General features: G+C 32.3%; 1 long non-coding RNA gene across 1 annotated transcript in view; it reads left to right on the top strand.

Moving 5' to 3' along the window:
- The window catches only part of LOC131843006 (uncharacterized), a 47,734-nt gene that overhangs the window by 13,400 nt on the left and 6,672 nt on the right, over nucleotides 1-27,662 (top strand). The gene's annotated exons all lie outside the window — the stretch shown is intronic.

The raw sequence follows: 27,662 nt of genomic DNA, 5'->3' as shown, positions 1-27,662 counted from the left end.
CAACAGTTTACTAAATCTGCACTGTAACCGTTTTAGTATACTAATTATTTTGTTAATGCACAGTACATTTGTAACCGAATGTGATTGTCAGTATCTAGAAATCGTTTTGAAATTGATCAACGGTTTTTTTCTGTCTGTATACATTGTAAATGTTTTGTAATTTACATTTTTGGAACTCAATAATAAACTTACCAACTAAATTTGATGGCCTAAGAGGTCCCAATCCAGGTCGACTTTGAATGTCAATGTCTGAAAATGTATTCTAAAATTAATCAACGGGTTACTTAATCTACATCGTAATGTTTTAGTATACAAATTATTATTATTGTATTTTTTACATTGCACAGAATAAAATATTTTTCTTTCTTTCTTTCTTCTTCTTCTTTGTTAATGGAAAGTAATACATTAGTGTCCGATTATGATTATCAGTGTCAGAAATGTTTTTCAAATTAAACAGCGTTGCTTCTAATCTTAATTGTGAATATTTTACTTGTCTACTCATTTGGAACCCAATAAGAAACTTACCAACTGAACTCAATGGCCTAAGAGATCCCCATCCAGGTCGATTTTGAATGTCAATATCTGAAAGTGTATTCTAAAATTACTTAAAGTCTTACTTAATCTATACTGTAACTGTTTTAGTATACTAATTCTTTTGGTAATGCATAGTACATTTGCGACCGATTTTGATTGTCAGTGTCAGAAATCTTTTTGAGATTAAATTGCGTTGCTTTCAATCTTCATTGTGATTATTTTACTTGTCTACTCATTTGGAACCCAATAAGAAACTTACCAACTGAACTCAATGGCCTAAGAGATCCCCATCCAGGTCGATTTTGAATGTCAATATCTGAAAGTGTATTCTAAAATTACTTAAAGTCTTACTTAATCTATACTGTAACTGTTTTAGTATACTAATTCTTTTGGTAATGCATAGTACATTTGCGACCGATTTTGATTGTCAGTGTCAGAAATCTTTTTGAGATTAAATTGCGTTGCTTTCAATCTTCATTGTGAATATTTTACTTGTTTACTCATTTGGAACCCAATAAGAAACTTACCAACTGAACTCGATGGCCTAAGAGAACCCCATCCAGGTCGGTTTTGAATGTCAATATCTGAAAGTGTATTCTTAAATTAATCAGTGGCTTATCAATTATATAAGTAAGTATACTATGCTTCTGATGCTAAATATTGTTATAAATGAATCCTAAAAATTATAGAATAATGCCTCATCAATATGATAGCTTTTAAATTCTACTTTTTTTGGCATTTTATTTTGTTAATGCATTGTACATTGTGACTGAGTTTCATTGTCAATGTCTCGAAATGTATTTTAAAATAATAAGAAGTATTTTCTATTCACATTGTTACTGGTGTACTAGTCTACGTTCTGTAACTCAAAAATAGACTTACCAACTAAATTCGATGACCTAAGAGGTCCCAATCCAGGACGACTTTGAATGTCAATGTCTGAAAATGAATTTTGACATTAATTAGCTATTTGTTTAATCTGAACTTTTAGTATTCTATGCTTGAGGAGTATAATAGTAAACTTATCAACTGATTTTGATGGACTATATTACTGTAAGATTTCATCAAAATCAATTCTTTCGTTTTTGCGTAAAAGAGTAACAAACATCCATACATCTATACATCCATACTCACCAAATATCGCGTTTATAATATTAGTAAGAATATAAATCATTCGTATGAAGGGCTCAAATAAATTTAGATAGGATATTGATTTTTTTTAATTATGAATATCTATATAATTCCATAGACAACTCACCGACAGCACTTGAGGGCCTAAGAGATCCCCATCCAGGCCGATTTTGAATGTCAATATCTGAAAATATATAGAGAAATTAGATTACAGCATTAATAAGTATCAACTCCATAACTAGCTTTAATAAGTACAGGTACAGGTATAGTACAAAAACTAATTATATAGCTGGTAAATTTAGTACTCATCCGTCATCATTACATGGAAAATTTTTAAGCGGTTATTATTAATTATTATTTTGTTTTTCACCGAATATTAGCACTTTCTGAAAAGTTAATAATAATAATGAAAACCTATAGTGAACTCACCAACAACACTTGTGGGTCTAAGAGGTCTCAGTGCAGGTCGCTGAATTTCAATGTCTAGAAATATATTAAAAGAATACCCATTAGTACAATAAGTTCAAAAGTCTACAAATTATTGATTTAATATTCAGTCGAAAAAATATTTTACAATGTAATTAAATTTACGGGAATGTACTGAGCATCAGCATATACTATTGATATAATGTCATTAATAATAATACTATTTTTTTAAACAAGTTTGTTTTTTAACAAAGATAAACGTATGTATTTTTTAATTATAATTCTATAGTAATAGGTATAATACACTACCTGGTCTGCCTACAAATAAATAAATAAAACATTATTAATTTATTGTCAGTAAGTACATATTTCAACTATAATATAAAATGCCATAGAATATATGCAGATCATAGTAAACAGTTTTTTAGTAATCGTTAAGTTCAGTATATATATTTAAGCTCTTACCAATAACACTCGTTGGCCTAAGGGATCCCAATGCAGGTTGTTGTTCAATGCCAATGTCTGAAAATACATTAAACAAATAATCAACTTTGAACAATATATATTAAAACTGTATTCAGCTCCTTTAAAGTTGAAAATCGTAATAAATACAGAAATTTTTTGTCCAGAATCACTATTTCAAATTAGTCGGATATTTAAAATTTGATTAAAATGATAGAAATTACTATTCGTTGTTAGAATATTAGAAATCTCAGCAATAATTGAGTATTAAGTTTACTACTTAATCATACTCATAAACAAGATTAAGAGATTCGAGTCAAGCCCGCTGAGTCTTTAGAGAGAGTCGAGAACGACTGTCCTCTTAATATAATTTACTTAAAATAATTATAATTAGAAGACTTTTTAATTATAATTCTACAATTAAAAAGTAAATTATCTTCTCTGTACAATCAAGTAAATAACTACTATTAATTTGTTCAATCATCAGTTGTATTAAAATCTTGAAAAACAATTTTCCGAAAAATTCGTAGTAATTTATACATTCAAAACTACTCACCAACGACACTTGAGGGTCTAAGAGATCCCCATCCAGGCCTGTTCTGAATGTCAATGTCTGGAAATATATTTAAAAAATAGTTAATACCTTATTCAACTAATTTGAAATTGAAATTATTCTACGCATCGCATAAAGCTAAAATATTATTTTTATTAAAAAAAAACTCGAATTAAAGCTTAAGTATTACACTAATATTCATTATATCTTTACAGACCAATGTTTATACATTATAATAATATGTATCATGTGATTAAAATGTTGAAAGCAATTAGAAATATAGATTTATCGAGACTACTAATAAACTTACCGACTAAATTCGAGGGTCTAAGAGGTCCCAATCCAGGTTGCTGAATGCCAATATCTGAAAATATATTTAGCAAGTAAATAACAACTCGAAATGGAATAAAATGCCTACCATTACAATTCCATAATATTATAATAAAAATCGGTCAAGATCGCTTGGAAGGCGTTGGATGCGAGCAGCGCAGGACCGATCGTCATGGAAATCTATAGGGGAGGTCTTTGTTCAGAAGTGGACGTATTCTGGGCTGAGATGATGATAATAATGAATATTATATAATAGACAAATTTTCTCTTTGAAATTAATAAATAATTAAATTTTAATTACCAACTAAATTCGAGGGTCTAAGAGGTCCCAATCCAGGTTGCTGAATGCCAATATCTGAAAATATTTTTGCAAGTAAATAACAGATCACAATAAAATATAATGTCTATAATTACGATTCAATATGCAAAAATTTCTCTTTGAAATGAAATGAATAATTATTTTTTTATTAAGACACTTTGCTACTACTCTATAAAGGATAATTGAATACTGATATTACATATCTGGAAAAAAAAATACAAACATTAGTAGTGAACTCACCAACAACACTCGAGGGCCTGAGAGATCCCCATCCAGGTCGGTTTTGAATATCAATGTCTGAAAATGTATTCTTAAATTAATCAACAGTTTGATAAGAATACTATTATGTATGTCTGTACATTAATATGTATAATGATAATTCATCTGCCACGACTGTGAGATAGGCTCAAAAACTAATAAACTGATTTGTATAGGCATTTGCATCCACCAATCTGAACTGAATTCTGAGTTTTATAACGTTTAAGTTTTATGTAAATTAGTTAAAATATCCGTAACTCTAGTAACTCTATAATATTATAATATACTACCTTTTCTCTCTACAATAAAATAAATAACTACGATTAGTTTGTTAACATTCAGTTGTATAAAAGATTATTAAATATTTATACTATATTATAAAAATCTAATAATCATTAAGTTTTAATGAACTTACCAACACTAGAGGGCCTAAGAGATCCCCATCCAGGACGGTTTTGAATGTCAATATCTGAAAAAGTATTTTAAAATTAATCAATATTTATTGCAATTGGTTTAGTAATTTATATTTCTAGCGATGACTTTAACTACAAATATTTATTTAATTGTAGAGAGAAAAGGTAATATTTCTCTCTACAATTACATAAATAACTACTGTTAGTTTGTTAATATTCAATTGTGTAATAAGATAGTTTATACTATATAAAAAAATCTAATAATCATTAACTTTTAGTGAACTTACCAACACTAGAGGGCCTCAGAGATCCCCATCCAGGACGGTTTTGAATGTCAATGTCTGAAAAAATAATTTACAATTAATCAACACTTTAATAAATTTACGTTGTAATTGATTTAGTAAATTATATTTCTAACGACGAACTAGAACTACAAATATTCATGTAAAGAGAAAAGGAGGTATATCTCTCTACAATTACATAAATAACTAATGTTAATATGTTTATCTTCAGTTGTATAAAAGATAATTTATTCATTTGTATAATAGATAATTTATACTATATAAAAAATCTAATAATCATTAACTTTTAGTGAACTTACCAACACTTGAGGGCCTAAGAGATCCCCATCCAGGACGGTTTTGAATGTCAATGTCTGAAAAAGTATTTTAAAATTAATCAACACTTTAATAATCTACATTGCAATTGGTTTAGTAATTTCCATAAATTTGACACGTTTATGTGAAAGAGTTTTTGAGTTATGAGGGGGTCAAAAGTGGCCCTCAATAAAAAAACGTATAATATTACGCACGGTGCTGTTAGCCAGTTCTATTACTTGAACTTGGCTTGACACGCTTCCGCCTGTCTAGATTTCTAACGATGAATCATAACTTCAAATTAGTCTTATAGTTTTCTCGATAGTACAAATTTTCGTATACAGTCTATACTTATTAAATTTATGATTGAAAAGATGAAATCTGCTTCAAATACATATTTACAGAGTTCTATAATTAACTTACCAACTAAATTAGTTAACTTACCAACTAAATTAGCGGGCCTGATAGGTCCTAATCCAGGTCGCTGAATGTCAATATCTGGAAACATATTCAGAAATTAGTGAACAAATCAATATAGTGATGAAATAATTTCAATTGTAATAATATCTGTAATTCAATATTACCTTGTCTGCCTACAAATGAACAAATAACAATTATTAATTTAAATTTATTTCAATCTTAAATTATTGTACGAATTTATATTAATTATCAATACTTCAATAAAATACTATTATAATTTATTAAATCAAACAATGAACTCACCAATAACACTGCTGGGCCTAAGAGATCCTAATCCAGATCGTTGTTCAATATCAATATCTGGAAATTAAACAACAACAATTAACAACAGTTGTATGTATTCATTCATTCAACTCTTGTCAAGCTGAATTTATAAAACTAAGATCATAAAAAAACATCGCAGATAAGTAATAAATGGGAATTATGATTTCTAGTTATTCGGATATTTTAAATTAGAGACACAGATGTTATTATTGTGTATTAGTACACTTTGGAATATTCCTAACAACAATAGTTACAATAATGAACTCACCAACAAGACTCCTGGGCCTAAGAGATCCCCATCCAGGCCTGTTTTGAATGTCGATGTCTGAAAATTTATTTAGTAATTTATCAACAGTATAATCAATCTATATTAACTAAAATGTTTTCTAAGTCTATGAAGTTGACATAGCCCTAATATTTTAATTTATAAAAATTACTGATATTATAAATTTTCGATATTAATTCATGTGTAATAGAAATGTTGTACAGAACTCAGTAATAAACCTACCAATTACAAATTCTTAAATTTTGAACTTCAATAACTATATCTAAAAAGTAGGCAACAGTTTGCCAACAAAAAACACAAAAAGAGTGCAATTATGATTCAATTAGAATATAATATATTTTATACTTATTACTACTAAAATCATAATTTTCACATTATGATTATTAACGATTAAACAATTAAGAAAAAATGAGCTTTATATTAATAAATCCATAATGTTAAAGTCCATTATCTCCTAAATAATAGAAGTTTAAACACAGTAGAGAACTTACCAATGTTGCTTGAGGGCCTAAGAGATCCCCATCCAGGGCGATTTTGAATGTCAACATCTAGAAAGATATTGATAAATTATGAAACAAATTTAAAGTGTTTGTATTAGTTTTTTAGTATTTAGTTTTCTTGTAGTGTAGACTACTTAGTTTTTGGAAATCGATGCAGCTTTATAAATTGTTCTGGGTTGTGTATATGTATTTACTACATGATCATGACTTGGGTTAGATTTAAAACCTCATCGACTTGGGTTAGATTTAAAACCTCATCTGATTGAGTGCTAATATAGACCAGTTTAACACAACACTGGTTTCCCTCGAGGCTGCTGACCCCAAACTTTCTTTACTCGAAAGTACTTTTCTTAGTCATTAATGGGGTCAACGTATAATCGTATAAATTTCGATTGAATATTGGTAATTGAAATGGAATGAAAACTTAGTAATAAATTAACAAATTCAATAGTGAACTCACCAACAACACTCGAGGGCCTAAGAGGTCCCAGTCCAGGTCGACTTTGAATTTCAATGTCTGAAAATGTATTCATAAATTAATGAACATCTCTCCATCATGATAAATTACTGCCAATTTAATTAAATAGTAATAGAAAACAATAATAATAAGAATACAAAACGCTTACTGCTACTAAAACACACTGATATAAAAGAATATATTTCTATAAAGTATATAAGCATAGAAAGTTATTAAAAAAGTACCTTGTCCACCTACAAATAAACAAATAACTATTATTAATTTAAGTAGTATAACACATTTCAAGAATCTTATAAATTGCCATTGACTATATTTACAAGTACTTTCCTAAGAAATCCGACGTTAAGTAGTTAGTCCTATTAATGTAAGTACAATATTGAACTCACCAACAACACTCGACGGTCTAAGAGGTCCCAATCCAGGTCTGTTTTGAATGTCAATGTCTGAAAATGTATTTTAAAATTAATCAACTACTCATTCAATCTGAATTGTAACTTTTAGTATTCTAAGCTTCTGAAGCTCAATAATAAACTTACCAACTAAATTTGATGGCCTAAGAGGTCCCAATCCAGGTCTGCTTTGAATGTCAATGTCTGCAAAGAATTTTTTAAATTAATCAGCTTCTTCAATGTGATTTGTAACTTTAAGTATTCTTAAAGTGACATTTCATATTGAAAAAGAAAGTTGGTAAGCTTTAGTAAAGCTTAGAAGTTTCTGAAGTTAAAATTGAAATTGAAGTTCAAAAATACTATACTATAGAGAAAAGTAGTGAATTTTCTTACGAAATAAACTGTAGTTACTTTCTATATACTTCCACACACAACCATTACATCGATTTGTGAGATCCATTTTTAATCATACAATGGTTAGTATGATTAAAAATGGATGGATATGAAAAATGATCCACACAGCGATATCTACAAAATGTACTTAAGTGTTTATATCAGTTGTCTAGTACCCATAACACAAGCTCTGCTTAGCTTGGGTAGATGGTTAATTGCCCTGAGATATTATTAGGTATATCATTTCGACACTCTTACAAACGTTTTGGTGACGATGAAGGCTGGACTGACGTCTCAGGAGCTCATACATCTTATCTTAACCATTACATAGTATAAAACAAAGCCGCTGTCGCTGTCGCTGACTGTCCGTCCCTATGTATACTTAAATCTTTACAACTACGCAACGGATTTTGAAGAGGTTTTTTTATAGACAGAGTGATTCAAGAGAAAGGTTTATATGTATAAATTATGTACACCCGGACGAAGCCGGGGCGAGTATCTAGTAATATTATAAATGCGAAAGTTTTTACGTATTGATGTTTATTATGGTTTTAGGCAAAAACTACTGAACGGATTTTGATGAAACTTTACAGTAATATAGCTTATGCCTCAAAATAACACATAGGCTATATTTTATATTGACTTTTAACGCTGGTGGGACCTCGGGCACAGATAGAAAAATTATATTTTTTACGGGTTTGGAGGGCAATCTTCTTTTACTCCCGTTTTCATCCGGTTTAACTGTGAAGGTCAGCTGCCTTCAAAACTACTACGATAATTAAAACATAATAATTTTATGATATACGTACCAACAACACTTGTAGGTCTAAGAGGTCGGTTGTTGATTTCAATTGATTCCGACACAGGGCGTGGAGTCTCAATAATTTCTAGAAAAAAACACGGTTAAATCAAATGGTTATAAGAACTAGTAGTCCTATGGTCGAAATTCAACCTAATTAATTTATAAGTTTGTATAGTATTAAAGTTCTATTGTCAAAAAATTTTAAATTTTGTAAAAAACTTTTGTAGAAAAAATTTTAAATACATAGCACTGACAATATTATCTGATTACACTAATAATGAGTGCGTAGCGATTTCTATGTTGATTGTCGCATGCCTCTTACTTGTTACACTGTAATTATTTATATTAAAAAAAAAACATCTATTGAAAAGAGCAACACACAAGTTTCTTGCTCATTCTTCTTGTGATGAATCTGCATTCCGAATGAGTGGTAGAATCAAAATAAAGTGCTTGTAATGAGTTTATTTGAATAAAGATTATTTCTATTTCTAAAAACTATTTTACAATAAAAAAGAGCATATATGGTAGTATATGGAACGTTCTTTTTGGTCTTTCAAGCCAAGAGTGAAAAGGCATTATATATTAAGCTTGCATCTAACAGCTAGCAGATAACATAGTAGTCAAACGCGCTTTAAAGTCGTAATAAAATTAAAAAACTACGTCGATACATTAGATAATATGTATATATTTGCATATTGTAAACAAAACATATAAACGTTGTCTTTATAAAATAACAGATAATCTTATATATAAAATTCTCGTGTCACAGTTTTCGTTCCCATACTCCTCCGAAACGGCTTGACCGATTCTCATGAAATTTTGTGAGCGTATTGAGTAGGTCTGAGAATCGGCCAACTTCTATTTTTCATACCCCTAAATGTTAGGGGTAGTCCACCCCTAAATTTATTTTTATTTTTTAGACAAAATTTTTAGTTTCTATTTTTTTATGATACAACATACAAAAATACCCCTATTTTTTTATAGCGTTAATAATTTATATGGCAAAACAACGTTTTCTGGGACAGCTAGTTTAATATATAATAATAACCCAGAACGTCATGTAGTCCCAAATTAGAGAGCTTGTTTTATGAGTACTAGACAACTGATACAAAACTTAGAAACATTTTATTTTAAATACACACATACACAAATAACACCTAGACCGATTCAAACAATTATAATAATAATCTCAGGACAATTCACACAGAGCCATCTAGACCCAAGTTAAGCTAGCTAGAGCTTGTGTTATGGGTACTAGATAACTGATATATATACATAGATATTTTTTTTTTGTCAATACATACACATTATACATAGAAAACACCCAGACCGATACAAACAATTATACTCATGAATACAAATGTTTGTGCCGTGCGAGGAATCGAACCCGCGACCATCGGTCGTAAAGCGGTGTACTTGACCGCTAGACCACCGAGGTCGTCGTTGTCGTATGTATGTATGTATTTACGAAAAAAAAATATCTATGTACTTGTATCAGTTATCTAGTACCCGTAACACTAGCTTTACATAGCTTAACTTGGGACTAGATGGCGCTATGTGAATTGTCCTGAGATTATTATTATTATTAAAGATAGATGATATGGTAGGAAAGGAAGTAAATAACGCGATGACTGCGAACAGGGATGACTGGAAGCGAAAAACATATTACGCCGACCACAAATAAATGGAATAAGGAAGAAGTAAATGATGATATTATTATACGATGCGAGGAATAGAAGCCGTGATAATCGGAATTATAGCGGTGTGCTAAACCACTGAACCACAAAACTGATCAATATTCCAATACATATAAATACATACCAATAATATTGGTTGGTCTAATAGGTCTGTTGTTGACTTCGACGTCTTCCGAAATTGGTTGTGGAACATCAATAATTTCTGGAACAGAAATCAAATAATCTATCAACAGAACTCTAGATTTATGTATGTATGTATATTATTATATATATATTGACGACCTCGGTGGTCTAGCGTTCTAGCACACCGCTTTACGACCGGTGGTCGCGGGTTCGATTCCTCGCACAGCACAAATATATGTATTCATGAGTATGATTGTTTGTATTGGTCTGGGTCCTAACCATTTTTTTTTTGGTCCTGGGTCCTAACCTAACCTAACCATAACACAAGCTTTAACTAGCTTAAGTTGGGTCTAGATGGCGATGTGTGAATTATCCTGAGATTATTATATCTAAATATATATAACTCAAAGGTGACTGACATAGTGATCTATCAACGCGCAGCCCAAACAACTGGACGGATCGGACTGAAATTTGGCATGCAGGTAGATGTTATGACGTAGGCATCCGCTAAGAAAGGATTTTGATTAATTCTACCCCCAAGGAGATAAAATAGGGGATGAACATTTGTATGAAACTTTGTCAATTTTAAACCGATCGGGCTGAGACTTTGCATGCATAAAGCACTACTATAACGTAGGCATCCCCATAGAAAGGATTTCGATAAATTTCACCCCTAAATAAATTAACGCGAGCGAAGTCGCGGGCAAAAGCTAGTTCTTATTTATTTTTATTTTATTTAACTTTAATGCACACAATATAATATATAGTACAGTACATTTGGCTGACTTAACACCATGCGGCATTTTCTACCAGTCAACCATTGGTGGTGCAGAGAATAACTGTTGGCGATGCATAATTAGTTATTATATATATTTATATGTATGAAGGTATCCACAGAATACCAGCGTCGTGGCACTGGTACTGGTGATATGTAAGTTTGTACGTACCAATAATATTGGTTGGCCTCAAAGGCCTGTTGTTGATTTCAATATTTTCAGATACTGGTTGTTGTACCTCAATTAGTTCTGGAAATTAAAGTATTATTAAGTTTAAAAAGTTTTAATAACTAAATAACCATTTGTGTATGTCTATATATTTATATATTTATGTATGTCTATTGATACTTATAGTTAATATCATTAAAACATTATTTTAATATCTCCTCTCTTCGTACACGTATGTATGTTTATTCTATTTAATACACGATCCTATAACATTTTCTAGGTTTGCTGGAAGAAATCTCTTTTTAGAGATAAGCTCGCCCTTCTACATTACATTTATTCTGTATAATTTTTTTTATTATGTGTGTGTACAATAAAGAATAAATAAATTAATGAAACTATTATTAACTAGCTGTGCCCGCGACTTCGTCCGCGTGGAATAGTGACTATGGATAGCGTATTTAATCATTTAAAACTTTTACAAACTTTGTATGTTAGATTTATTTAGATTTAATCAACAGTCTAAGAATAAGTTTACATCTTCTAGCTTTAAAAATTCCATATAACCTTTTATCTCCTCTTTCAACCCCTTACGACCCTTTTCGTATTAAACAGTAGCCTATGTCTTTTCTGAGGATCTAGACTAACTGTGTACCAAATTTCATTTAAATTACTTCAGTAGTTATAGCGTAAAAGCGCGACAGACAGACAGACAGTTACATTTACATTTATAATATTAGTCAGTAATAAAGATTTATTATTATGTAGTCAACAGTTTAAAAATAAGTTTCAAGCTTCTAGCTTTAAAAATGACGATTCCATACAACTTTTCATAAACCCTTTCAACCCCTTTTCGCGTTAAATAATAGCTAATACCCTTTCTCAGGGTCGGGACGACCTGTGTAGCAAATTTCATATAAATCGCTTCAGTAGTTTTGCCGTGAAAGCGGGATAGACAAATAGACAGACAATTACTTTGGAATGTATAAAATTAGTAAGGATTATGTAACATACCAATAACATTGGTGGGTCTTATAGGCCTGTTGCTGATTTCAACCGTGTCCGCTCTAGGTCCCTGAATATCAACGATTTCTGAAAAAAAAAACCATTTTTTTTATTTAATTCAAACTACTAATAGTCCATATTATGTATTATATATATATATATATATAATATAATTATATTCTATATAATATATAATCTAATATTATATACATACAGTCTACTAATAACATATTATAAATTCAAATTCAAATTCAAAATATCTTTATTCATGTAGGTCTATTACAGACTCTTATGATATGTCAAATCTACCGTCAGGACGGAATGATTTTGAGATGAGAAGAGCTGATAAGAAACTCAGCTCGTAAATATCTTACAGACTAACATACATATGAATGATATTAAAATTAATCCACACATATAAATGAAATCGGGGTTTCTGTTTGTAATATTGAAATAATCGTCTTTTACTACATGCATATGAATATAAATACGGTACATACACCCAAAATAACTTTTTTGTGTCTGTCTGTTTGTTTCGGCTAATCTCTAAAATGGCGGGACCGATTTTGACGGGACTTTTATTGGCAAGTAGTTCATGTAATAAGGAGTAACTTAGGCTTTTGTGTTTTAGAAAGTTTCTTTAGAAAAATGAAATTTATTTCCACGCGGAAGAAGTCAATTGTCTATGTGGTCACGGCACTGATGACGACAATCTGCCTCGGTAGCGCCGATACACCATACTATTCGGCCGGTAGTCCTCCTTCATGAATTTTATAAGATTATTTTTAAATTTGGAAATTTCATCTTTATAACGTATAAAGTTGTGCTAGTTTTTATTCAGAGTTTCCTTTTGGTACATTTACTTTACTCTTTGGAGTACTTTACTGGTGTTGACCGCAGCTGGCCTTTACAACTTCACCGAACGATAGAGTGCAAGAGCATGATGAGACTCCAGATGGCACTCCAAACTCGCGGGTCAAGCCGTCGTAAATTTGATCCCTGTTTAAATTGGACGGGAGACATTGCGCTAGTGTTAAGTGTTATCGCATCTCCAAAAAGACCTCGAGAAAGTGGCGCCTTTTCAATAGGGAGAGGTCAACAGGTCAGGCGTTCCCGCGGGTCAAGCCGTCGTGAATTTGATCCCTGTTTAAATTGGACGGGAGACATTGCGCTAGTGTTAAGTGTTATCGCATCTCCAAAAAGACCTCGAGAAAGTGGCGCCTTTTCAATAGGGAGAGGTCAACAGGTCAGGCGTTCCCGCGGGTCAAGCCGTCGTAAATTCGATCCCTGTTTAAATTGGACGGGAGACATTGCGCTAGTGTTAAGTGTTATCGCATCTCCAAAAAGACCTCGAGAAAGTGGCGCCTTTTCAATAGGGAGAGGTCAACAGGTCAGGCGTTCCCGCGGGTCAAGCCGTCGTGAATTCGATCCCTGTTTAAATTGGACGGGAGACATTGCGCTAGTGTTAGGTGTTGTCGCATCTCCAAAAAGACTCCGAGAAAGTGACGCCTTTTCAATAGGGAGAGGTCAACAGGTCAGGCGTTCCCGCGGGTCAAGCCGTCGTGAATTCGATCCCTGTTTAAATTGGACGGGAGACATTGCGCTAGTGTTAGGTGTTGTCGCATCTCCAAAAAGACCCCGAGAAAGTGGCGCCTTTTCAATAGGGAGAGGTCAACAGGTCAGGCGTTTGATTTGATTTGAAAAAACTTGTAGACTTACCAATAACGTTCGTGGGTCTCAGAGGCCGGTTGCTGATTTCAATGTTTTCAGACACTGGAGCCTGAATGTCGATATCTGAAAGAATTGTATTGAGTTTAGGCTGGATTTACTATTTTATTAACTACTATACTACTAAACATACTATCTAAATAACAGAGCCTGCGACGTTAGGCTCATACAGCTGTTTTATTTGGAAAACCGAATGTTAAAAAACAAACACGAATTTTTATGTCCCCTTAGAATATTTTTTCTTAAGTATTCTTCATGTATATGAAGAATACTTAAACAACATTTTTATTATACATATAATACTATATATTTATATATCTGTATGTATATCTATAATATATAAAACTGCAATACGGTGACTTACTGATTGACATAGTTGTTCTCCCAGAAACGGCTTGACCGATTTTTATGAAATTTTATATGCATATTCAGTAGGTCTGAGATTCGGCTACTATTTTTCATACCTCTAAATAATAAGGGTTGTCCACCCCTAAATACTTTTTTTTTATTTTTCGACATAGTATTTATTATGATTTAGCTTTAAAAGACATACAACCCAAAATGTTTGCCCCTCTACCATCAACCCCTATTTTTTAATAGCCTATTATTTTATATGGCAAAACAACATTTACCGGGACAGCATATACTTCTAGATAGATTTACACAGCGCCATCTAGTCTCAAGCTAAGCAGTTTATATTATGGATACTAGACAACTGATATAAATACATAAATATTTTTTTTGTAAATACATAGAAAACATCCAGACCGTTACAATCATGTATTCTATTTTTTGTCTTTTGTATCGTACCACAATCGAACTCGAGACCATCGGAAGTAAGGCAAAATTGCTAGATCTCTGAGTTAATAACATCAAAGTCAATGGTACATACCAACAACATTCCTGGGTCTAAGAGGTCTTAAAAGGCTGCTGATTTCAATCGCTTGCGAGATACCTGGAAAGTAACAAAATACTAATTAATATTATTATCTATCATAGTAATATTATTAAATGTCATAGAAGTACGATTAGCTGTCATAGAAGTACTATTAGCTGTCATAGAAGTACTATTAGCTGTCATAGAAGTACTATTAGCTATTATAGTAACACTATTAACTATCATAGTAATACTATTAGTGTTGGAAACTGTTTTATAAATCTTTTTTATTATTTAGTTTTTTATAATATTATATTGTTTATATGTTGTTTTATAAGTCAATTATACAATATTTTACAACTATATCGGTGCCGTTCTCTTTGCTCGTCGTCTTGTTGTCCATCATTCACAATTAGCTTTCATAGTCAACTATTGAACTTAAAGGTTAACTCCTGCCTGACTGTATGTATGTGAACTATCACTTTACCTCCAACCATATTAAGTGCTTTCGATATAATAATGATTAAAATAAATAAATAAATTATTCTTACCGTTCGGAACCGCATTTGCAGTCAAGCTCAGGGCCTGAAGAAAAAACGTGGGTAAAAAAATAGTAATATATTTTTACATATTTTAATATGTATATACATTCATTATAGATATAGTGAGTTTTATTCAATATTCGTAAATCGTGTTTTAGTAAAAATATGATTTCTTTTACCAGAATAGAACCTTACATAGGTTTTGAATAAAAAACGTTGTACATATTTTTCTAAAATAATAAAATAAGCTATAGATATAACGTTCACCTTAAGTGCAATTAACAATATATATATATATTTTTTCTTTCAATCTTATGGTCGTCCTTTCTTGATGGTTTCAATATCGTATTGGAAATACCATTGCTGGAAGGCGATTCCACAATGTGGTTGTGCGTGGCAAAAATTTTCTAAAAAACTTACGTTGATATATACATATATATATATATTTATATGTATAAGGGTATCCGCAGAATACCAGCGTCGTGGCACCTCGTCATGGCATATGCCGTGTTATATATTTTACTAGCTACTCGCCCCGGCGTCGCACGGGTGTACATGTATTATACATATAAATTTTTCTCTTGAATCACTATCTATTAAAAATTTAAGCAGACATAGGGACGGAATGACAGGGACAGCGACTTTGTTTTATACTATAAAATAATGTAATTGTAATGATAATAATGACGTGTATCAGATAAACATATTTTATTTCTTTCTAATGTTATTTTAAGTTAAAAAATAGATTATTTACATGTTTATTAATCGTATTTTAAAAAACAAGAACAAATTTTAAAGAAATAAAACATGTAATAATTATATTTACGTTCATGTAACGTATTTAAAAGTAATAGATTATTTTTTAAATTAAAAAACATATAATAATACTTACACTGAGCGCCAGGAGAACTACAATAGATGCTGGACCACTCATCTTGAATCAGACCCTTGCAACCTGGTGGAGTGACTCTGAATATGCTCCTCTAACTCAGGAATCGAATTTTTATACTCGAAAATTTTTACTAAACAAATAATTAATGATTAATTATATCATCTGAATAAACTATTATATTCTTTGTTATATTGATCGCAGTGTATAGAACGGAACACCTTGATATATTTGCTTTGTTGTTGAGTTCAACACATCATATATGAGCATTTGGATATGTTCGCAATTTTTGTTTCATTAAATGAAATCACCAAAATTACCTGTTATCACTTCGGGTTTTTCGAAAGTGTGCACAAGATGGTGGTCTATGAACAGTGAGTTGGACAAAAATCTTGAGCGTGTGTCTAATATTCGTAATAAAAAAAAAAGTATCCATATTATTGTAGGAGATAGAAATTAACATTTTTTTATAGCACAGGGGAGAAATGAGCATGCGTCTCACCCGATGGTAAGTGACTGTCGCCGTCCGTGAGCACCCGCAACACCAGGGGAATTGCAAGTGCGTTGACGAACTTTTAAGAAGGAATAAGCTCTTTTTCTGAAGGTTTCAATGTCGTATCGGTTTGGAAATACTATTGCTGGAAGGTGATTCCATAATGTGGTTATGCGTGGCAAAAAGTTTCTAGAAATCTGCACTGTGAAAGACCGCCATTCACCCAGATGATTAGGATGGTATTTAAGGTTCTGGTGGGTGGTACGATGGTGTAACTAAATAAAAACTTAGACGAGGAATCTTAGCTATAAAAAAAACAGCTTCAATAAAATCTTAAAATTTTTAAAGTGACTCAATTCGTCATGATATTTATGTGTAACAATATACGAAGCAACAGATTACAAATAAAAGTTACCAAGATTGTAAAGTTTAAAAATCGACTAACGTAGAAAAAATTTTAATGTTTCACAAATAAAAAAGACACTCAAAAATTCTCTGATTCTTGGAAATAAGTTGAAAATATCAAAATTTACAAAATTTACAAAATAATAATAATGACAAATGACAGTTCACACATCGCCATCTTGTCGTAAGATAAGCAGAGCTTGTGTTATGAGTATGTCGCGTAGCAAGCAGCACCAAAACGCAATATAAAGGGAGCGTTCTGATTGGACCGGATGAAAGACGACTGTATGCAACTGAAATGAGAATGTTGAGGTGGATGTGTGGTGTGACAAGAATGGATAAGATAAAGAATGAATACATTAGAGGAAGTATGAAAGTGGCACCGGTGTCAGAGAGGTTGAAGAGTAATCGTCTATCATGGTATGGACATGTAATGCGTAGGAACGAGGATAATATTTTAAGAAAGATGTTACAAATGAATGTGGATGGTTATAAGGGCAGAGGAAGGCCAAAAAAGAGATGGATGGACTGTGTGAAGGATGATATGGTAAGAAAGGAAGTAAATAACGCGATGACTGCGAACAGGGATGAATGGAAACGAAAAACATATTACGCCGACCCCAAATAAATGGGATAAGGATGAAGCAGATGATGATGTTCTGATTGGACCGCACACCCATCCAATTTAAATACGCACCGTAACGTACAGACTTCAAATATCAACCGATCGATCTAACGTACAATTTGTTCACTCATCCTAATTTCTAATTTATAATAGTATTTACCAATTAAATTCAAAAGATCAAGCAAAATCTATCATTTATTCACCCCGTAATCTGCTGAAGCCATCAACACCTACCATCTATCATTCGAGCCGCATCATCACGTACCTATATATCTTTTGTTGAATCATAGAAAAGACTCAGACTCAGACAAACTGTCTTACTGATGAATAAATATGTTTGTACCGTGGAAGGAATCGAACCCTCAACCATCGGAAGTAAAGCTGTATACTCAACCCGTAATTGTGTCATGGGAACCAGTGATGAATAAATTCAAAGTTCGGTAGTATCGGTTAAGTGTACAGTGATCTTTCATTGAACAATCTAATGATAGCATACAATAATATACGCAAGAATACATATTCATACATAGCCACCATTTCACCTCCTGATGATGCTGGAGCAAGCCATCGTAATTGCTAAATGAACACTACAGCTAGGTTCTAAGATCTTTATTTTCTTTATAAAACTATACAACGACACGATACATTTGACGACCTCGGTGGTCTAGCGGTCAAGCACACCGCTTTACGGCCGATGGTCGCGGGTTCGATTCCTCGCACGGCACAAACATTTGTATTCATGAGTATGATTGTTTGTACCGGTCTGGGTGTTTTCTATGTATAATATGTATGTATTTACAAAAAAAAAATATCTATGAATATGTATCAGTTATCTAGTACCCATAACACAAGCTCTAGCTAGCTTAACTTGGGTCTAGATGGCGCTGTGTGAATTGTCCTGAGATTATTATTATTATTATACAAGTATTAACTTAAAATTCATAGCGCTGATAATATTATCTGATTGAACAGAGATTGAGGGCCTTGTTAATGTAAATCTACTTAAAACAACATTTATTTAAAAGAGCAACACACAAGTTTCTTGATCATTCTACTTGTGTGAGTCTGCATTCCGAATAAGTGGTAGAATAAAAAAAATTTGACTATTCAAAAGTGCTTGTATTAATTTTATTTGAATAAAAATTATTTTTATTTTTATTTCTATGGCCTCGGTGGTCTAGCGGCTTAGCACATCGCTTTATTTCTAATGGTCGCGGGTTTGATTCCTCACGCGGTGTAAACATTTGTTTACATGAGTATAGTTGTTTGTATCGGTGGTGTATTCTATATAATATGTATGTATTTACAAAAAACAAATATCTATGTCATAATTTCATATCTTTGAGATCTTTCATATCATATCAATCTGGAACTTTGCCTCAAGGGACCCCTTTTAATAATATATTTTAGTTATTATATTATATTTTTTAAGCTTTTTAATTTTAGGTTGTAATTGTATAGTTAAGTTATGTAAATGATATAATTAGGTAATAACTCAAGTAATTAATTTAATTACTAGGCGTAACATGTATTACCATATATAGAATAGAATAGAAAATCATTTATTCAAATAAACTTACATTGAAGCACTTTTGAATAGTCATTACATTTTTTAATCTGCCGCTCGTTCGGAAAGCTGTCTCATCACAAGAAGAACGAGCAAGAAACTTGTGTGTTGCTCTTTTAAATAATTTTATTATTACTTTACATTTTTAAGTTTAAGTGTGTGAATACAAACCAACAATTAGCACTAATTCAATTAAATACTCGAATAGAAAAAATATTGAATATATAACCAACTGGTTAAACAATTAATAAGAGGAAATCAATCATAGTGATTAGAGCAGACCAGTCCCTACAAGCAGCACCCGTTCACGAGTATGACGGATGAGCCAGCCATCACTGCGCTCGACCATATTTTAGGGAGCTCAATGACCCGGCCCACCACGCCGTCATATGATTGCTTTACGCTTCAACATATCTGATGACCGGCTCCCTGCCAGCACCGGCCCACGCAGTAGCAAAGGACCTCCCATTAATATTGTTTATTAAATGTATCTATTTAAATAAATTTCATATCAGTTGTCCAGTACCCATAACAAAAGCTCTGCTTACCGTGGCAATAGATGGCGCTGTTTTAATTGTACAGGGTTATTTCTTTATATATATCAGTTGTCTAGTACCCGTAACACAAGCTCTGCTTACCGTGGGACTAGATGGCGCTGTGGTAATTGTCCAGGGTTATTTATTTATTTATATCAGTTGTCTAGTACCCGTAACACAAGCTCTGCTTACCGTGGGACTAGATGGCGCTGTGTTAATTGTCCAGGGTTATTTATTTATTTATATCAGTTGTCTAGTACCCGTAACACAAGCTCTGCTTACCGTGGGACTAGATGGCGCTGTGGTAATTGTCCAGGGTTATTTATTTATTTATATCAGTTGTCTAGTACCCATAACACAAGCTCTGCTTACCGTGGGACTAGATGGCGCTGTGGTAATTGTCCAGGGTCATTTATTTATTTATATCAGTTGTCTAGTACCCATAACACAAGCTCTGCTTACCGTGGGACTAGATGGCGCTGTGGTAATTGTCCAGGGTTATTTATTTATTTATATCAGTTGTCTAGTACCCATAACACAAGCTCTGCTTACCGTGGGACTAGATGGCGCTGTGGTAATTGTCCAGGGTTATTTATTTATTTATATCAGTTGTCTAGTACCCATAACACAAGCTCTGCTTACCGTGGGACTAGATGGCGCTGTGGTAATTGTCCAGGGTTATTTATTTATTTATATCAGTTGTCTAGTACCCATAACACAAGCTCTGCTTACCGTGGGACTAGATGGCGCTGTGGTAATTGTCCAGGGTTATTTATTTATTTATATCAGTTGTCTAGTACCCATAACACAAGCTCTGCTTACCGTGGGACTAGATGGCGCTGTGGTAATTGTCCAGGGTTATTTATTTATTTATATCAGTTGTCTAGTACCCATAACACAAGCTCTGCTTACCGTGGGACTAGATGGCGCTGTGGTAATTGTCCAGGGTTATTTATTTATTTATATCAGTTGTCTAGTACCCATAACACAAGCTCTGCTTACCGTGGGACTAGATGGCGCTGTGGTAATTGTCCAGGGTTATTTATTTATTTATATCAGTTGTCTAGTACCCATAACACAAGCTCTGCTTACCGTGGGACTAGATGGCGCTGTGGTAATTGTCCAGGGTTATTTATTTATTTATATCAGTTGTCTAGTACCCGTAATAACGATAGTTGAAAAAACTGCTGGCACCTACCGACACTGATATTGTTGTACTCCAGTCGGCTCATGAACACGGCTGTTAGAAAATAATCGACAAATTAAGAACCAATAATAAAGAAATAATGTTGGGGCACCAGATACGACACGACTAACTAATTAATAACATTATCGAAGGAAAAATAGATGGAAAGAGAGGAAGGGGAAAACCAAGACACAACTATATCAAGCAAGTTAAAGAAAAAGTTGGAGAAGTGTCGTATCAACAGCTAAAAGGACTGGTCTTCTATCAGTCCTTTTAGCTGTTGATATGTGGAAGGAGGCGGGAGCTCCACCGACAAGAGCACAGCTCTTAAATTATGAATGAATGAATGAAAATAAACAATTATCATAATATTTCGAGGAATTAAAAGGTATAAATATACAAATAGTAATATATACTAATATTATAAAGCTGAAGAGTTTGTTTGTTTGAACGCGCTAATCTCAGGAACTATTGGCTCGCTAATATGCTTTAACGGGGCACGCTGTTGAACGGTTGCTGTTAACGGTAACAAGTTACCTAAAGAATCAAAGTTAAACTCAAAACTCTTTATTCCTATTTATTTTCGACCAAAAATCTTCGTTTACTCCAACATTGATTTTACATCATTATATGTATATGTACTTCGTTAAGACGAAAAACAATTACTATAATTAATATAAATACTTAAATATACTTTTATTATATTACACATATTATACAATTACACAATACACATAGAAAACACCCAAATCGATACAATCATACTTATGAATACAAATTTATACCGTGCGAGGAATCGAACCCGCGACCATCACAAATAAAGCTGTGCTAAACCGATACACTACCATGGCATTAAGATTGTTTTTATGATTATAATAATAATAAAAATATTAAAACTCTTTATTGTGCATAAAAGAAACAAATAATTACAAAAAAAGAAATACAAAAAAAGAAATTATGCCAACAAAGGGCGGCCTTGTCGCTTAAATCAATCTCTTACAGACAACCAGGGAGATAGAAGCATTATCTTTATGATTATAGAATTCACATGTTGGTTAAACAGTTATAAATTCGATGCGGGTTGCATATGTTTTTCTAGTAAAATAAATCACAATTACAATATGTATAAATAGATAGTGTATATGTTTACATCAACTATACACTCTTTACTGTATATATTTACATAGTTCAACACCCGAGTGTAAGTTAAGTATTAATATGTATATAAACGAAAGAAATGTTGCAATAATATTTTTGTATAAACAATAATTACGTATTATATATTTGATGAGTAACAGATAAACAAAACATATAAATTATTCATATATAAATAAAAATTGTTTGTTTATTTGTACGTAAAGGTAAATCGAGATAATTGAAGGCGAAGAAAAAAGGTAGCAAAAACTATTTGCATATTGCTAACAGTATCTGCATTATGACTAGGCCCTTCACAAGATGCTACAAATTGAATAAACATTTGGGAAAACAAGGCTTGTGCACAATAAAATACTGTATATTTTGCCAAACTGAAGAGGAAACGCCAGTATCGCCACATCCTATGTGGTTGTAGCCCAGTTATGCATAAATGAAATATCTCCTCTGGAAAGTTTACACTCTATCCTGAGGAGATAAAAACCATCGCTACTAAGAATATGCTTCAATTTTTGTCCCTAACGGCTCTAGTAATGAACTGAAAAGGGGCGAGCATAATAGAGCTATGTAGGTCGCAGTGCTACAGGTCCAAGAACCTGACAATAGTCCAAATCCCCCAATAAAAATAAAAATATGAAAATTTTCCGCTAATTCCAGAGCAACATTTTTTTTTTAAACCCTATTTTCGTTTATATATTTTAGTGTTGGTAATTTTGTTTATTTGCGATTAAATGCCTAAATCAGAAAATTTTTGGACCTTGATATTCACTGGTTGTTTAAAATTTTTGCTTTGTGTTGTGAAATCTCTTTAGTTTAACTTTTTATATTTAAAAAAGTAATGTATTATAAAATTTTCATAGTTCGTTCCTCAGATTACTGTAAAAAGTGACATTATATTTTTCCTTTCTGAATTTATTAAAATATTTTATTTCTTAATATATTAGAATATAATTAGTAGATCGAACAGACAGTGTCATTCATCTATAAATCCACTCATCCTATGTAGCTGTTGTCCGGGACCTATTACATCTTTATCCACAAGATTATGGATTTATCCGATCCATCACACTTTGGTTGTTACGCGAGGCCCCTGCAAAAAAAATGCCATGTTCCACTCCCCAAGATCGCCACTGCATATACTAGTATTATAAAAAGGTTTGTATGTTTGTTTCTTTGGGGTAATATCCGGTTCCAATAAACCGATTTAAAAAAATAAACTATCCCCCAACAGTTGCACACATTTGTTGCACCGTGAAGATTTTGACGCCAGGAGACCTCTGCGTTTTTGGGAGGAGCTTGATGGCTATTTTAGTCTCGGCTCTACACGCACAACGGCCCTGATGCGAGCGGAAGGATTGCGGAAAATTAAGTCCAACTTATATTACCTTACATTGCATGCTACTGCCACTCCGCAACACATTACAAAACTGCAAAACAAAGTCTATCTTACTAATATTATAAACGCGAAAGTTTGTGTGTATGGATGAAGAAAGAAAGAAAGAAAGAAAAATATTTTATTCAGTCTTCTTCTTCTTCGTTTCAACGGCAACTAAATACATATATTTAAATATATTTTCCCCAGAAAGAAAGAAAGAAAGAAAGAAAGAAAGAAAGAAAGAAAGAAAGAGAATGAAAGAAAGAAAGAGAAAGAATGAAAGAAAGAAAAAAAGAAAGAAAAATATTTTATTCAGTGCAATGGATGTTTGTTACTCTTTCGCGCAAATACCACTGCACGGATTTTGATGAAACATTACAGTAATATAGCTCATACATGAGAATAACACATCATACTAATATAATAAACGCGAAAGTTTGTGAGTATGGATGGACGTTTGTTACTCTTTCACACAAAAACAACTGAACGGATTTTGATGAAATTTCACAGTAATATAGCTTATACACAAGCAATAACACATAGGCTATAATTAAAAAAATATATTTTAGAAATTCGGCGAAATATAATGATAAATGTCAAGTGACGCAGACGAAGTTGCGTGGGTGAACTAGTCTAGTATAAAGCAATATTTGTTTTATATATAAATATGTGTATTTACTTTAATATCTAAATAGAACTCTTTCAATTGTCTATAATCACCCATTAAGGTATGTACACTTGAATAAAGTGATAAATAATAAAATTGTATAATGCATATATATTGAAATGAGTTATTATTTTCATTGTGTATTTCACAATTGCAATGTAAGATGTACGTAATAGTTTTTTTATAATAGCGCAGTACGCCAAAGGAGAGCATTGTTTAAATCTTTACATCGATTTAAACAAATAATTTACTAATATTATAAATGCTAAAGTAACTCTGTCTGTCTGTCTCGCTTCCGCCAAACCACTGACACGATTTCAATAAAATTTGGTACACAGATAGTCTAGACCCTGACAAAGGACATAGGTTACTCTTTAATGCAAAACAAAGGTTGCAAGGGATTGAAAGGTTATACGGAAGTATCGTCATTTTACGCGGACGAAGTCACGGGCGCAGCTAGTTATTAAATAAATATAAAACGAAGTCTCTTCCGCTGTCTGTTCGCTTAGATCTTTTAAACTACTCAAATTGTAATGCAGTTTTGAGCAATAGACAGAGTGATTAAAAAGAAAGGTTTATATGTATAATACATGCATATTATAGAGGATCTCGATTGATTCATTTCTATAATAAAACCTCTGGACAATTCACAAAGCGTCATCCAGTTCCAAGATTAGCCGAGCTTGTAAACCATAATACAGTACTACACAACTAATAATAAAAGCTTAATTATTTTTCTAAATACAGATACAAGCAATATACTTTATTGTACAGTTATCAGCGTAACACATTTCAGTGACTACAACGCCATCTAGTTTCTGAGAGAGATAACCACCAAATTATATTTATTTCATTAATATGATTCATACCTGTAAGCTCGATGTAACATACATATAAATAGTAAAGATTCCATCCAATTATAATTATGATATAAAATGTACGTTCTAGAAATTTGATATAATCATGTTTAGTTTTGAGTACAAGATATAAGTTCTGATTTGACTATATCGGTTCTACCTACTTACTGTCATAAATTAGAATCACGATATTGTGTGCTCTGTTTAGTTCGGTTTCAAGTCTCAAAGAAGTTTATAGGCTTCGTGTATCGTTGCTTCTGCCGCTCCGTAACATTTGCCACCTACTATATTTCTTCTTCTTTTAATTTTATTCTACCAAATGAGGTCGGTTATTTTGCCAACTTCGTTTCCAACAACCAACAACCAGTTTTAACAACAACCAAAAATTCTGAGCAATGTTTATTTCAAAGAGCAACACTCATTTTTCCTGTTTTACTGATTCTTCTTACGATGAGTCTGCGTTCCGAATTGGTGGTACAATAAAAAAAATATGACTATTCAAAAGTTCTTATATTAAGTTTATTTCAATAAAAATTATTTCTATTTTATTGCCTTGTCCTCATCCTATTAATTGTTATAATTGAGCTTACTCCCCTTTTAAAGATCTTTTACGCAATCCATCCGGGTTTATTCCGTCGTCATTTTCCATTTCTTTTCGCCCCAATTAGATCAGATCGTGCCTTAAAAACTCACTGTTACATGCCATTCTTCATGCAGAAATATATCGCAGAAAGCAAGTTACTTGGCGCTAGAAAAGATATATATTTTGCTCAATCAAAATAAAGGACATCCAATTTAAAAAAGCCCAAATGAGAAACTTTTTAAAATTGATTAAATAAAATATGCTCTTGACTCATCTTTATTGAATTTAATATCCCGTTATTATGTTTTTCAATTCTTATTTGTTAACTTTCAACCACGGAAGTATAGAAAATAGTAATCTGTCATCATGAATGATACGTCAATTTCATTTGACCCACCATCTTAAAAGGCCGGCAACTTAGCTGCAGTTCCCTCAAGGTTGCCGAAATATTTTCGAAAAGGTTTAGAGCCTATAAAATATAAAAATAACTCTTTTGTGACTTGCAACTGTTTTTAACATGCGGAAAAATATTTACAAATTTCTCCGGAAGAATATCATACTTCTCACACGTAAGACTTGTAGAATCTCACACATCCCCTCGCCTTTCCGGTAATTTGTGATATGTGTAAGACTCTTATTCTCTAAATATTACGAAATGTATTTACGAGCCGTCGATGCCGGTAACATTCGCCTGTCATGTTTAGATTATTAGGATAGGCCCTGAGTCGTTTGTCAAGACGACTTAACAAAGATTTGCAGATTTTGCCAAATGGATTAGGAAACACTACTACACATCCAAGTGGTTGTAGCCCACTCGCGCATAAGAAAGAGCACACTCTGTTATGAGAAGATAAAAACCATCGCTCATAAGAAGATTCTTTACTTTTTATCCTCGATTTGTCGCGAGTCTTGTGAGCGAACTTTTGACACACAATTGATCTATGCAGGTTGCAGAGCTACGCCTCTCTTTAACACCTTTAAGAAGGAAGCGTGTCAGATGCGCATATCTTCGGAGCCATTTGTTCCTACTCCATGCTTCCCTCAAGGCGAGCATCTTGGCCCCAGGGGAAAGAGGCAGATGAAATTTGTGTATACCCCCTGTCTCTAGCCGGGAACTTTTGCGGTAGTTTAGTGAAGCGGTAGCGTCATAGTCTCGGTCCATCTCCACCGAAGGTTACCAACCCTGCTAGTCTCACAATGGTACAGAATACACACATTAATTCTAATTCAATAGTGACTAAGCTTCCGTATAAACCATCTGAATAAATAAAATTTAACAAGGACCTAACTAATATTAAAGATGTTTAAGATAGTTTGTTTGTCACGCTTTCACGTCTCAACGACTTAGCCAATTATTATGAAATTTAGCATCAAACATAGTATTTGAAATAGGTTAATTATAGGCAAAATTACTATTGTCTTTATCTCATCATGAAGTTTAAACGAAATAGTTTTTTGTGGAACAAAGCCGTATACAGCTATTCATTGGTTTATTCGAAAATAGATTTTTTACGGTTATTTTTTGGGTTTTGTGTTTAAAAATAATAATCACCGATATTTCAGTTACAATAAACAATGTTAACGTCGGTATAATGAGAACAATATTTCATTGTATTTGTCCACATGGAATTATTGAATTTTATTATTAATATGTGTGTACAAGTGTACAATTTTAACTGTGTAGTTTTGAACAATTGTACAAAACGCAACAAACACCTCATAATGTGTTTACTTAATGCAAATAAAATTAATTTATTTTTATAATAAATTTAAAAATTTTCCAATTAAGCTATTTGATTT

This window comes from Achroia grisella, unplaced genomic scaffold, assembly GCF_030625045.1.
Source record: "Achroia grisella isolate CSIRO2021 unplaced genomic scaffold, CSIRO_AGI_Agris_v1 utg2716, whole genome shotgun sequence".
Classification (NCBI taxonomy): Eukaryota; Metazoa; Arthropoda; class Insecta; order Lepidoptera; family Pyralidae; genus Achroia; species Achroia grisella.
Note: the sequence above shows the minus strand (reverse complement) of the source record. Positions and strands in the feature narration are given on the sequence as shown.